Source organism: Gossypium arboreum, chromosome 13, assembly GCF_025698485.1.
Source record: "Gossypium arboreum isolate Shixiya-1 chromosome 13, ASM2569848v2, whole genome shotgun sequence".
In the NCBI taxonomy this organism is placed as follows: Eukaryota; Viridiplantae; Streptophyta; class Magnoliopsida; order Malvales; family Malvaceae; genus Gossypium; species Gossypium arboreum.
Window position 1 is genome coordinate 96,715,260 of NC_069082.1, and position 15,194 is coordinate 96,730,453.

The window sequence follows — 15,194 nt, forward strand, 5'->3', positions numbered from 1 at the left end:
CATCTCAAAATATAAGTCACTTAAGTCTATACTATACATGCCATACTAGCTCCAAAATATAGTAATACCAAAAAGATAGATAGAGTGACGAGTTGCTGACGATCCCTCTCCAAGCAGGTGACTAGAGTCAACAATCTATAAAACAGAGAAACGTAACAAACGGAGTAAGCTTTCATAAGCTTAGTAAGTTTTAAGCAATGCAACAAATGCACTCAATTATACATCAATTATTCAATTTCTCAAGAGGTCATTTTCTAGATATATTACCATTTGGCCGAATATACACAAGCACATATTGCACAATTAGCATTCTAATTTCACTTAATCTGAATTCATATGGCATAAATAAATCAAATATTTTCGCATACTTTCACACCTTGACCGAATATATCATGATCATAAATATAGATATAACATTCATATGGCATAAATAAATCAAATATTTTCGCATACTTTCACACCTTGACCGAATATATCATGATCATAAATATAGATATAACATTTATTCACATATGTATCACATTATACACTTATGATTCAATTCAAATCATACTCACATATAAGTACATAATACGTACCTGGCCAACTTATCGTATTGAACGTATTCATTTGTCATTCTAACACGAGGTATCTTCATTTTAGACTTTTATCAAATCACCGACATTCAGCCTGCTAGGTTTTAAACCCGAATTCATTCACCGGCATTTCGCCTGCTAGGCTCGAAGCCCGATATCATTTCACTGGCATTATAGCCTGCTAGGCTCGAAGGCCCGAATAGTATCTCACTGGCATTATAGCCTGCTAGGCTCAAATGCCCGAATAGTATATCACCGGCATTATAGCCTGCTAGGCTCGAAGGCCCGAATAGTATCTCACCGACATTATAGCCTGCTAGGCTCAAAGGCCCGAATAGTATATCACCGGCATTATAGCCTGCTAGGCTCAAAGGCCCAAATAGTACTGTACGATATTCAATTCAACAAGTTTCATATAACACAATCACACCAAATTAGGTACAAGCATCATTCGAATATATCATCCTACATTTTATTCACTTTTATTTTATTTCATCACTCACATTTATCATTTGATAGTTTACACATAACATCTTACTCATATTCATCTAACATTATCATTTGATCATAAAAGTATATCACATTTTACTTCCGTTACAATTGCCATTCGGCCATATACATATATGAAAAGTAATACTTAATTCTCATAATCTATCATGTCATTATCGAATATTATTTATATTAAACTACTTAAAGCTTACCTCGAATATTTTCGAACAGTCTCGGATCGGCTATTCAACTACTTTCTCTTTTCTCCTGTCCAACCTTGGTTCTCTATGCTCTTGAGCTAATTCAAACAAAATTTAATTTATTTAGGTCCCATCAAGCTAGCTTATAGTCGAATATTCATTGTATACTTAGCTCACATACCCAAACACAAAACTCATAAGGCTCATATTTTTATATATATATATCTTTACCATATAGCCGAATATATATATATAGCTCATCAAATAGGTATTTATTTACATTTCCCTTTTAACACATATTGATCAACTAGTCCATGCATTAGCCATTGACACATTCGGTCATTAAAGCAATAACCTGTTAACATTCAAGCATTTTATACCAAATTTCTCCCAAGGCCGAATTCATCTACAACTTTTAGTACATATACAAAGTTTATATTAATTTATACATACACCATTAACCTAATATCAATTAACTAAATACTTTAAAATTTTATTTAATTAACTTATTCGGAAATGATAAGGGAAAATTTAACCGGAAATATTAAGAGAAAATTTAACCGGAATTATTAAGAGCAAATTTAACCAAAATTATTAAGAGCAAATTATCAAGCTTTAAATTCAACTATAATTTGAGCATAACTCATCCAAAGTATCCACTCCATTCCATCATTTTAAAACACAAACATTACTCAATATTATCCAAGTTCACATTCGGCAATTTCACAAATACACAAGCCAATTTTGCTATCATTCAAACCACCTATATGAACATTAAACTAGTTCAAACATCACCCATTCACAATTATTCATTAAAACATAAAGAGAACAACCATTCTCTTTAACATCTTCCATAGCCGAACACTCATATCACCACCAAATTCAAAATTTTGACATGGGCTAAGTAAGGGACTTAGTATCTAGCTTAAACTATGCTAAAATTTCAAAAACTAACATGAATTTCTTACCTTAATTCCAACTCAAAAGTGACTGAATGTAGTTTGAGTTTCTTTTCCTCTCCTAATTTCGGCTATGAAGAACCAAGATGAACAAGCTTTTTCCTTTACCTTATTTTTGTTATTTTATTTATCTTTATTTTATGATAATAAAGCCATCAAATTTAATAATGTTAATTTAAAAAGCATATTTTATTTATCATCATCATTATGGCCGGCCACTACTCATTAAAGTGGGAAATTTGACATGCAAATCCACCTATTTTACACCATAAATTATTTGGCCACTACAAAATTAACCTATCACATTTTCAAAAATTTTCACACAAGTCCTATTTAATAATTTCACTCACAAATGACAAAATCAAAGCATGAAATTTTCACACATGCACTTTCACATATAATAAGCACAGAATATAACATCTAATTATTTTTATGACTCGGTTTTGTGGTCCTGAAACCACTTTCCGACTAGGGTCAAATTAGGGCTATCACAACTCTCCCCCCCTTAGGAATTTTCGTCCTCAAAAATCTTACCAGCGAAAAGGTTAGGAAAACATTCTTTCATTGAGTCCTCTAGCTCCCAAGTCGCTTCTTCAACCCCGTGTTTGAGCCACAGTACTTTCACTAATGAGATTTTCTTATTTCGTGGTTCTTTTACTTCACGAGCCAAAATATGAACTGGTTCTTCTTCATAACTCAAATCAGACTGAATTTCAATTTCTGATGGATTAATTACATGAGAAGGATCGAATTTGTACCGACGGAGCATCGAAACATGAAAAACATCGTGGATCTTTCAAGTTGAGGTGGCAAAAGTAGTCTATAAGCAACTGGCCCAATCCGTTCTGAAATCTCGTATGGTCCGATAAATCTCAGGCTCAATTTGCCTTTACGGCCAAATCTAAGTACTTTTTTCTACGGTGAAACTTTAAGAAACACTTTGTCTCTGACTTGATACTCTATATTTTTCCGTTTCAAGTCTGCATACGATTTCTGACGATCTGATGCTGCTTTAGACTTTCACGGATCACTTTTACTTTCTGTTCAGCCTCTTTAATCAAATCAACTCCATAAATTTTATTCTCACTGAGTTCGGTCCAAAACAAAGGTTTACGACATTTACGACCGTACAAAGCCTCGTACGGTGCCATCTTGATGCTTGATTGATAACTACTATTATATGCGAATTCAACCAAAGGCAAGTATCGTTCTCACGAGGCACTAAACTCAAGGATGCAACATTTCAACATATCTTCGAGTATCTGAATAATTCGCTCGGATTGACCATCGGTCTGGGGATGAAAAGCGGTGCTAAAATACAACTTAGTACCCAATGCTTCTTGTAATTTCTTTCAAAACCGCGATGTGAATCTCGAATCTCTATCCGACATAATAGAAGAAGGTACCCCGTGTAACCTTACAATCTGAGAAACATACAATTCGGCTAACTTATCAAGTGAATAATCTGTACGTACGGGAATAAAATGAGCCGACTTTGTCAATCTATCAACCACTACCTAGATCACATCTTTCTTGCTAGGAGACAATGGCAACCCAGATACAAAATCCATCGTGATTCGGTTCCACTTCCACTCGGGTATCATGATCGGCTGAAGTAATCCCGAAGGCACTTGATGTTTCGCTTTCACTTGTTGACATATCAAACACTTCAAAACAAAGTCAGAAATGTCTCGTTTCATACCATGCCACCAATACTGACGTTTCAGATCGTTGTACATTTTCGTACTACCTGGGTGAACTGACATTCGACTGTTATGAGCCTCGTTCAAAATCATCGGAATAAGCTCTAAATTTCTTGGAACACATAATCGATTTCTGAACCTCAAACAATCATTGCTATCAATCAAAAACTCTGAATCCTCTTTCGAAACACATAATGCTCGCTTTGCAACTAATTCATCATCAACTTTTTTGAGCTTCACGGATTTGTTGCATTAATAACAGTTTTGCTTTTAACTCCGCTATTAACACATCATCAACGGATACAGACAGGTGCACATTCATTGCTCGCAACATAAATAGTGATTTAAGGCTTAAAGCATCAGCAACCACGTTAGCCTTTCCTGGATGGTAATCAATGACAAGCTCGTAATCTTTCAATAATTCTAGCCAACGTCTTTGTCTCAACTTCAAATCTCTCTGAGTCATCAAGTACTTGAGACTTTTGTGATCGGAATACACATGGCATTTTTCCCCAAACAAATAGTGGCGCCAAATTTTCAAAGCGAAAACAATTGCAGCTACAACTCTACCCTCTTGCATCAACACACAACCCAAACCATTCAGAGACGCATCACTGTAGATCACAAATTCTTTACCGGATTCTGGCTGAACTAACACTGGGGCTTTAGTCAAAAGAGTTTTCAATTGAGCAAAAATTTTCTGGCACTTTTCCGACCACTCAAACTTGATATCTTTCTGAAGCAGCTTTGTCATAAGTGTTGCTATCATCGAGAAACCTTTCACAAACCGCCTGTAGTACCCGGCAAGTCCCAAAAAACTTCAAACTTCTGAAACATTTCTCAGAGGCTTCCAATTGAGTATAGCTGAAATTTTACTCAGATCAACTCGGATGCCTGATGCAGATACAATATGCCCCCAAAAGCTGACTTCCCTCAACCAGAACTCACATTTACTGAACTTCGCATATAATTGCTTGTCTCGCAAAATCTGCAACACTAACTTCAAGTGCTCGGCATGTTTAGTTTCATCGCGTGAATGGATCAAAATGTCATCTATAAACACAACTACAAACTGATCCAAATATTGTCTAAAAATCTGATTCATTAAATCCATGAAAACAACAGGGGCATTAGTAAGCCCAAACGGCATCACTAGAAACTCATAATGTCTATACCTCATTCTAAAAGCAGTTTTAGGCACGTCAGAGTCTCTAACTCGCAACTGATAATAACCCGATCTCAAGTCTACCTTCGAAAATACTGAGGCTCCTTTCAATTGATCAAACAAATCATTGATTCGCGATAACGGATATTTATTCTTTATCGTTACTATATCAAGCTGGTGATAATCAACACACATTCTCATGGTTCTGTCTTTCTTTTTCACAAACAACACTGGTGCACCCTAGGGAGGAAAACTCGGTCGAGCAAAACCTCTATCTGTCAACTCTTGCAACTGAGATTTCAATTCTTTTAATTCGGTTGGTGCCATGCGATACAGAGCTATCGAAATAGGTGTAGTCTCTAGTACTAATTCAATACCAAACTCTACCTCTCGAACAGGTGGTAATCCAGGTAATTCCTCAGGGAACACATCCGGATATTCACAAACCACAGGCACAATCTCAAGTTTCTTTTCTGATTCTTTACTATCCAGTACGTACGCAAGATATACTTCACACCCCTTTTTCACATATTTTTGAGCTAACATTGAGGATATCACTGCCAGTAATCCATTCAAATCAGTGGACTCAACTCGAATTATCTCATTATTTGAACATCTCAAATCAATTGTCTTTCGCTTGTAATTCACTACTGCATCATGCACAGTTAACCAATCCATACCGAGAATGACATCAAAGTCGTCAAACGGTAATAACATTAAATCAGCCGGAAAGCAAGAATCTCGGATCATTAGGGGACATTTCTTACATAATTTGTCAACTAGTACATAACGGCCCAAAGGATTCGACACCCGAATCACAAACTCAGTAGACTCAACAGGTAGAGTCTTACTGGATGCCAAAGTTTCACACACATACGAATGAGTAGAACCGGGATCAATCAAAGCAATAACATCAGTATCAAAAAGAGTGAAAGTACCATTAATAACATATGGCGAAGAAGCATCCTCGCGTGCGCGTATAGCATAGGCTCTGGAATAGCAGTATCTTTGGTCCTTCTCTAATTTCCACTAGCATTACCTGCATGCCTAGGTGGTCTACCTCGTGTTGCAGTGTTACTAGGTCTTCCACTCGGATCAGTATTCTGTTCAGCTAATTTTGGACAATCTCTGATAAAGTGATCAGCTGATCCACACTTGAAACAAGAGCAGTCATGAAATCTACAACTTCCTGAATACCATTTACCATAATGCTTGCACTCAGATCTGTCCTGACGATCATTACCGACACTAGCAACAGAGGTGGCTCGCGCACTCACAGGGGGTCTATCTCGGTCACGTCTGGAAAAACCCGAAGTATTCCTAGATCAGCCTGAGTCATCTCTAAATTTCTTCGATGACTGGTGAAAGAATTTTCCCGAAGATCTTTTACGGAACTCTCTAGCTCTATCATCAGCTTTTCTTTTCTCTTTACAGAGCTCTTCGGCTTTATAAGCTCGCTCGACAAGTACTACAAACTCTTTGATTTCCAAAATACCCACCAACAGTTTGATATCTTCATTCAACCCGTCCTCGAAGCGTTTACACATGATAGCCTCAGACAAAACACATTCCTGAGCATATCTACTAAGTCTGACAAACTTTCGCAGAATCGGTAATCATCATAGAACCTCGCTGAGCTTGAGAAATTCCTTTCGTTTCTGATCGATGAATCTTTGACTGATATATTTCTTATTGAACTCAGTTTGAAAGAATTCCCAAGTAATCCATCCTCTCGGCACAGCTGAAACCAATGTATTCCACCAATAGTATGCAGAATCACGTAACAGAGATATAAGACATTTTAAGCACTTATTGGGTGTGCACGGAAATTCATCAAACACACGAATGGTATTATCGATCCAAAACTCAGCCTGCTCGACATCATCACTGTCAGTAGCCTTGAATTCAGTAGCCCCGTGCTTTCGAATTCTATCTGCCGGGGGCTTACTCAACCTCAACGGGTCAACTACTGGAGATACTATTGGTACAGGGGTTGTATTAGTCGGTGGTGGAGGATGTGAAACAGCCAGATTAGTCCGAATATACTGATTAAACCAATCATTCATCATAGCATAGAAGGCTTGTTTAGCCTCATTATTTTGATTACTAGCATTCGGTTGAGAGTCCAACGGTGCTGTCCCTAGCGCGAGAGCAGGCACTACGCTCTTTACATCATCAATTACTGCTCAATCGAGATCGGGATTCATTACTATACGAAAAAAACATGTTTCAACTGTCAGAAATCATCACACTATCATATTAACACTTTATGGCATGCATAGCTAGACTCACATACGCTACGTTAGTCCTAGAATCGACTAAACCGTAACTCTGATACCAATAAAATGTAACACCCCTATAACCCGTAACCGTCGCCGGAGAGGGTTATGAAGAGTTACCAAACCAAAACACTACATTTGTACATTCACATATACATAATTTCATTAGCAATTATATGCATAGTCAAACACAATCAAAGATCGAAATTCAGACTTATACCGACATTCAAAAGTTTCCATATTCAGATGGCTTATATACAACAACATCTCAAAATATAAGTCACTTAAGTCTATTTTATACATGCCATACTAGCTCCAAAATATAGTAATACCAAGAAGATAGATAGTGTGACGAGTTGTTGACGATCCCTCTCCGAGCAGGTGACTGGAGTCAACAATCTATAAAACAGAGAAACGTAACAAACGGAGTAAGCTTTCATAAGCTTAGTAAGTTTTAAGCAATGCAACAAATGCACTCAATTATACATCAATTATTCAATTTCTCAAGAGGTCATTTTCTAGATATATTACCATTTGGCCGAATATACACAAGCACATATTGCACAATTAGCATTCTAATTTCACTTAATCTGAATTCATATGGCATAAATAAATCAAATATTTTCGCATACTTTCACACCTTGACCGAATATATCACGATCATAAATATAGATATAACATTTATTCACATATGTATCACATTATACACTTATGATTCAATTCAAATCATACTCACATATAAGTACATAATACGTACCTGGCCAACTTATCATATTGAACATATTCATTTGTCGTTCTAACACGAGGTATCTTAATTTTAGACTTTTATCAAATCACCGGCATTCAGCCTGCTAAGTTTTAAACCCGAATTTATTCACCGACATTTCGCCTGCTAGGCTCGAAGCCCGATATCATTTTACCGGCATTATAGCCTGCTAGGCTTGAAGGCCCGAATAGTATGTCACCGGCATTATAGCCTGCTAGGCTCAAATGCCCGAATAGTATATCACCGTCATTATAGCCTGCTAGGCTCGAAGGCCCGAATAGTATCTCACTGGCATTATAGCCTACTAGGCTCAAAGGCCCGAATAGTATATCACTGGTATTATAGCCTGCTAGGCTCAAAGGCCCGAATAGTATTGTACGATATTCAATTCAACAAGTTTCATATAAGACAATCACACCAAATTAGGTACAAGCATCATTCGAATATATCATCCTACATTTTATTCATTTTTATTTTATTTTATCACTCACATTTATCATTTGATAGTTTACACATAACATCTTACTCATATTCATCTAACATTATCATTTGATCATAAAAGCATATCACATTTTACTTCCATTACAATTGCCATTCGGCCATATACATATATGACAAGTAATACTTAATTCTCATAATCTGTCATGTCATTACCGAATATTATTTATATTTAACTACTTAAAACTTACCTCGAATATTTTTGAACAGTCTTGGATCGGCTATTCAACTACGTTCTCTTTTCCCCTGTCCAACCTTGGTCCTCTATGCTCTTGAGCTAATTCAAACAAAATTTAATTTATTTAGGTCCCATCAAGCTAGCTTATAGTCGAATATTCATTGTATACTTAGCTCACATACACAAACACAAAACTCATAAGGCTTATCATATTTTCATATATATATATATATTTACCATATAGCCGAATATATATATATATATATAGCTCATCAAATAGGTATTTATTTACGTTTCCCTTTTAACACATATTGATCAACTAGTCCATGCATTAGCCATTGACACATTCGGTCATTAAAGCAATAACCTGTTAACAGTCAAACATTTTATACCAAAATTTCTCCCAAGGCCGAATTCATCTACAACCTTTAGTACATATACAAAGTTTATATTAGTTTATACACACACCATTAACCTAATATCAATTAACTAAGTACTTTAAAATTTTTTTTAACTAAGTAACTTATTTGGAAATGATAAGGGCAAATTTAACTGGAAATATTAAGAGCAAATTTAACCGGAATTATTAAGAGCAAATTTAACCGAAATTATTAAGAGTAAATTATCAAGCTTTAAATTCAACTATAATTTGAGCATAACTCATCCAAAGTATCCACTCCATTCCATCATTTTAAAACAAAAACATTACTCAATATTATCCAAGTTCACATTCGGCAATTTCAGAAATACATAAGCCGATTTTTCTATCATTCAAACCACCTATATGAACATTAAACTAGTTCAAACATCACCCATTCACAATTATTCATTAAAACATAAAGAAAACAACCATTCTCTTTAACATCTTCCATAGCTGAATACTCATATCACCACCAAATTCAAAATTTTGACATGGGCTAAGTAAGGGACTTAGTATCTAGCTTAAACTATGCTAAAATTTCAAAAACTAACACGAATTTCTTACCTTAATTCCAATTCAAAAGTGACCGAATGTAGCTTGAGTTTCTTTTCCTCTCTTAATTTCGGCTATGAGGAACAAAGATGAACAAGCTTTTTCCTTTACCTCATTTTTGTTATTTTATTTATCTTTATTTTATGATAATAAAGCCATCAAATTTAGTAATGCTAATTTAAAAAGCATATTTTATTTATCACCATCATTATGGCAGGCCACTACTCATTAAAGTGGGAAATTTGACATGCAAATCCACCTATTTTACACCATAAATTATTTGGCCACTACAAAATTAACCTATCACATTTTCAAAAATTTTCACACAAGTTCTATTTAATAATTTCACTCACAAATGACAAAATCAAAGCATGAAATTTTCACACATGCACTTTCACATATAATAAGCATAGAATATAACATCTAATTATTTTTATGACTCGATTTTGTGGTCCTGAAACCACTTTCCGACTAGGGTCAAATTAGGGCTGTCACAAGGGCCAACCTAAATGACCATACTGTATGTGCTCAACATTTGGATTGAATCAAAGGGTAAATGTAGCCAATGATGTAACGCCCCAAAATCGACCTAGATGTTATGGTTGAATCTAGTGATGTCACATGATAGTGCTTTGGAAATCGCAATGACGTTAAAACCATTTCTCCGTAGGTAACTCTTTTGTAACAGCTCGATTTTGGGCCTAGTCGGAACAATGGTTTCGGGACCACTAATCCGAGGTTGGAGAAATTATTTTTAATATTATTTTATGTGTTGTGGCATGATTATATGAGAGTCTGAAAATTTTGGTGAATTAATATTTAGCGATTTCATGCTTAATTGTGAAAAAGGGATAAATCGCATAAAATGCAAAAGTCTTATTTTGATAGCTAAGGGTGTCAAATAGCTAGAGAACCAAAATTTGGGGTCTTTAAAGGGCAAATAGACCCTTAAAATAGAGGTGGCCGGCCAAAGGGACAAAAAGGGATGAGAAAGTCAAAGTTAGGTGGCCTAATTTGATTAAAATAAAACCTAAGAAAAAGGCTATCATCTTTTTTTGTTTTTCTCCTTCTTCTTCACCAATTTTTCCTCCAATAAAATGGCCATGGAAGCTTGAAATATTTTAGAAACTTAAATCCTTTGCAAATAAGTGATTTTGAAGGTTTTCTTGAATATTTTTGTACTTTTAGAACCCTTGTAGCATGAGCTTTCAAATAAGGCGACTTTTGCAAAATGATTGAAAGTCTAGGGTTTTACCATGAGAGTGTTGATTTTTTTTTGAAATTTTATGAAAGAAAATGGATCATGGTTGTGAAATAAACAACTTTTGTGAAGTAGTTTTCATGGAAACCCTAACCAAGGACCATTTTGCATAAGTTGTAAAATAGTTGATAAATGTGTGAAATAATGAGAATTGTGGGATGCTCCTAGTATAAAAAGTATTCGACTAGGCTTGAGTAATGAGAAAATGCGATAAAAATCAATTTTTGGACCTAGGGGTAAAATGATCATTTTGCCCAATTATGTGTCTAAATTAATATGCTGATGAAATGAATGAATTTCTATCATTTTAGATCAAGAATTACATAATCTGGGCTTAGATCGGGGAAAAACAAAGCTAGTGGACTAAGCCGAACTAGTCGCCTGCATTTTGTATACCAAGGTATGTTATATGTAAATAATACAACTATATTGTTATTATATGTGTTTGAATTGATATAGCATAAATTGCTTGTTTTTGGAAATGATTATGTATGATGAATATTGAGATAGTAGAACTCCTGCTTGAACTTTAGGAAATAAATCAGATATTCATGCCATGACATTCGGGTTAATTGTGTGCCAGTGTAAGACATGTCTGGGGCATGCATTGGCCACATTATAAGAGCCAATGTAAGACCATGTTTGGGACATGGCATCGGTATTGAGATGAGAGCTAGTGTAAGACATGTCTGGGACATGCATCAACCTCGGGATGTAAGCCAGTGTAAGACATGTCTGGGACATGCATCAGCTACGAGATGTGCCAGTGTAAGACCAAGTCTGGGACATGGCATCGGCACGTATAGAGGTGTCAGTGTAAGACCATGTCTGGGACATGGCATTGGCTTCAATTTCGATAGTCAGTGTAAGACCATGTTTGGGACATGCCATTGACTTGATGGATGAGCCCGTGTAAGACCATGTCTGGGACATGGCATCAACATTATACCCTATGTTTAAGGTTTAGTGAATATCTGATAGCATTCCAAATGGTTCAATGGTGAGAGTTACAGTTTGAGTTAAACAAGAAAAGTATAACCATGTTGTGAGTGGTACAAGTACCTATTTGAAATGTATGAGATGTGAGCTCAATATATGCTATGTGAATCGTATTGGATAGTGATGAGTAAGTTGTGCTTATGCCTACTTTTGTATTATGAGCATGATGATGAATGGTAAAGTTGTTGTTATATTTATTTGCATGCAACTTACTATGCTTTATGCTTACTCTCTCTCCTTTCCATTTTCTTCTAGTGTCGCCAAAGTAGCTCGAGGATCATTGCCTACGTTGGGGAAGCCAGTCACACTATCATCTGAAGCACTTGGTATAGTTAGATCTTTTATTTTGATTATTACATGTATAGGACCCTGACTTTTGAGTTTTGCGTCATTGTTAATTGGCCAAATGTGTTGGCTTACTTTAGCATTTGATTCATTTTGTATAAGGCCATAGAAGATGGCTAATATTGAAAGTTTATATATGAATGCAAGATAGTCTTTCATGAATGTGAAATTGTTGGCATGGTTGAATATAAGAAATGTATAATTGTCTTAGCTATAGTTGTTTGGTTGAGTAATCATATTAAGTTAGACTTTGATATGTTGGTTGTCATTAGATGGTGTTTTAGGGTGGCAAAAGGCTTAGTAGATAGCCTTATATGGTCCATACGGTAGACACACAGGGCATTTGTCTAGGCCGTATGTGACACACGTTAGCCCCGTGGGCGTGTTGTTCGACCGTGTGTCCCCTGTACGTTAATTTTACAAGTCAGTATGCATGGTAGTAAACACATGGGAAGAGACACGGCCGTGTGTTTCAGCCATGTGGAAGACACGAATCTGGCCACGGGCGTATGCCTTGGCCGTGTGCCCCTTATTGGATGCTAACCTCAAAAAAAATGTCAAGGTTTTTAGACACAGGCTAGGACACGGGCTTGTTATGGCCGTGTGAGGGACACGGGTCATAGACACGGGCGTGTGTCAGGCCGTGTGAAAACCCCTGTAGGTTCGAATTTAGAATTTAATTCACACGGGCATGGGACACGGGCGTGTCCCAAGATGCTTAGGCCGTGTGTGTCATACAGGCCATCAGAACGTCCATGTTATAATGACCACACGGGCGTATTGCCTTCCACACGAGCGTGTGCCCTGTTTCAAGTGTTATTTTCCTAAAGTTAGTTAAAGGACCTGGGCTGGTCTCGATTTGTTTCTAATGGATGTTTGGAGCCTCGTATATAACAGTCCGATTTTGACCCTAGTTGGAACAGTGGTTTCGCGAGCACATATCCGAGTCAGAAAAATAGTTCAATATTATTTTCCGTGCTTATGATGTGTGAATTAGCATATGTGAAAGTTTCTTCTAAAAATTTGAATGTTTGTGTGCTTAATTGAAAAATGACCTAATCGCGTAAAATGTAAAAGCAACCTTCTATTTGTTAAAGTACTTATTTGATTTGGCTTTCGAAAGCAAGGGCCCTCATATTGCAATTGGACCATTAACATGGTTAATGGACATTTAAGGACAACCATTATAAGGCTTTATTATTATTTCATTAATGGAAAAATTGGAATTTGGTTATTTAAGTTAATAATAAGTAAATAAAACATAAAATTTGGCCATTTTGTGTTCATCCACAACTAAAAATAAAAAGTAAAAGAAAAGAAAAGAGTTAGCTAGGGTTCGACCATACTAAAGCTCAATTGAAGATTCTTTTTGCTCCATTTTCGATAATTTCTATGTTTTTGTGATCGTTGCTTGTGTTTTACTAAGCCCATGCCTCAATTTCTGATTTTGATGATGAATTTGAAATGTGCCATGGATAAATTCATGAGCTTTATATTATTATATGATGAAATATGAAAGTTTGATGTTGGGTTTATATGTTTTGTCTTTGGATTTTTGATGATTTTGTGTAAAATGGGCTAAATTGTGAAATTTGTAAATTGAGGGAGTAAAATGTGAAATAAATGAAATGTGTGGACTTGTATGAGTGCTATGAATATTCGGCCAAGCATGAGTATATGCAAATTTTGTGTATTTTGTGATTTTGTGAATTAGGGACTAAAGTGTCAAAATGTGAAAATGTGAGGGCTAGTTTGGAAATTACCCTAAATATGTATCTATGGATTGTTTTGAATGAATTTGTTATTGAATAAGTTAAATTTGAATTTATTTAGATCAAGAATTAAAGAAAACAGAGTTAGGTCGAGGAAAGTCAAAAGTTGTCGAGTAATCGATTTCATTCATCCGAATCCGTACGAGGTAAGTCAATATACAATAAACATGTTTAAATTGAATTATTATTGTTCATATGATATTGAATTGTGATGAATGAATAATCAAGCTCAAAATGCGCTAATTAAGAAAGTATCGACAAAGTTCCGATGTCTAAAAAGCCCTGTATGAACCTTAGGAATAGTTAGGATACATATGTAATGACATAGGATTCCGTTATGTGATTTCGTGTAAGACCACGTCTGGGATGTTGGCATCGACTTCTATTTTACATGTAAGACCATGTCTAGGACATTGGCATCGTATTTGATTTCATGTAAGACCCTGTCTGGGACAGTGGCATCGATGTTTGATTACATGTAAGACCACGTCTAGGATGTTGACATTGTATATGTTCTCTGAGCTATCCGCGTATCATTACATTTTTGAACGGTTCAACGGGCATTCTGAGAAAATGAATGAATAAGTGAATATGTATCTGATTCAGGTACGTTCAAATTGTGTACTATATTTAAAAATGAAAGGTAAGTATATGTGTAAATGATGATCTATGATCCAAGTATATGGATAAGAGGTTTGTGTTGGTATTTGGCTCCAAAGAATAAATAATTTGATGATGTTTATATGCTTTAAATGATAAGTTTAATTGTATATGGCTTCTAAGCTTTTGAAAGCTTACTTTGTGTGTGTTTACATTGTTTTATAGATATCGAAGCTACTATGAGCTCGGGGATCGTCGAGGACCGTCACCACACTATCAAACCTTATTTTGGTACTTTGAAAATGTATATATTAAAGTATGACATGTATAGGCTAGAAGTTGTGGGATTATGTTTTGTGATGTATATATTTAGCCATGTGATACGGCTAGTTTGTGTTTGAACTTATAGTTTGATAATGGTATATGATATGT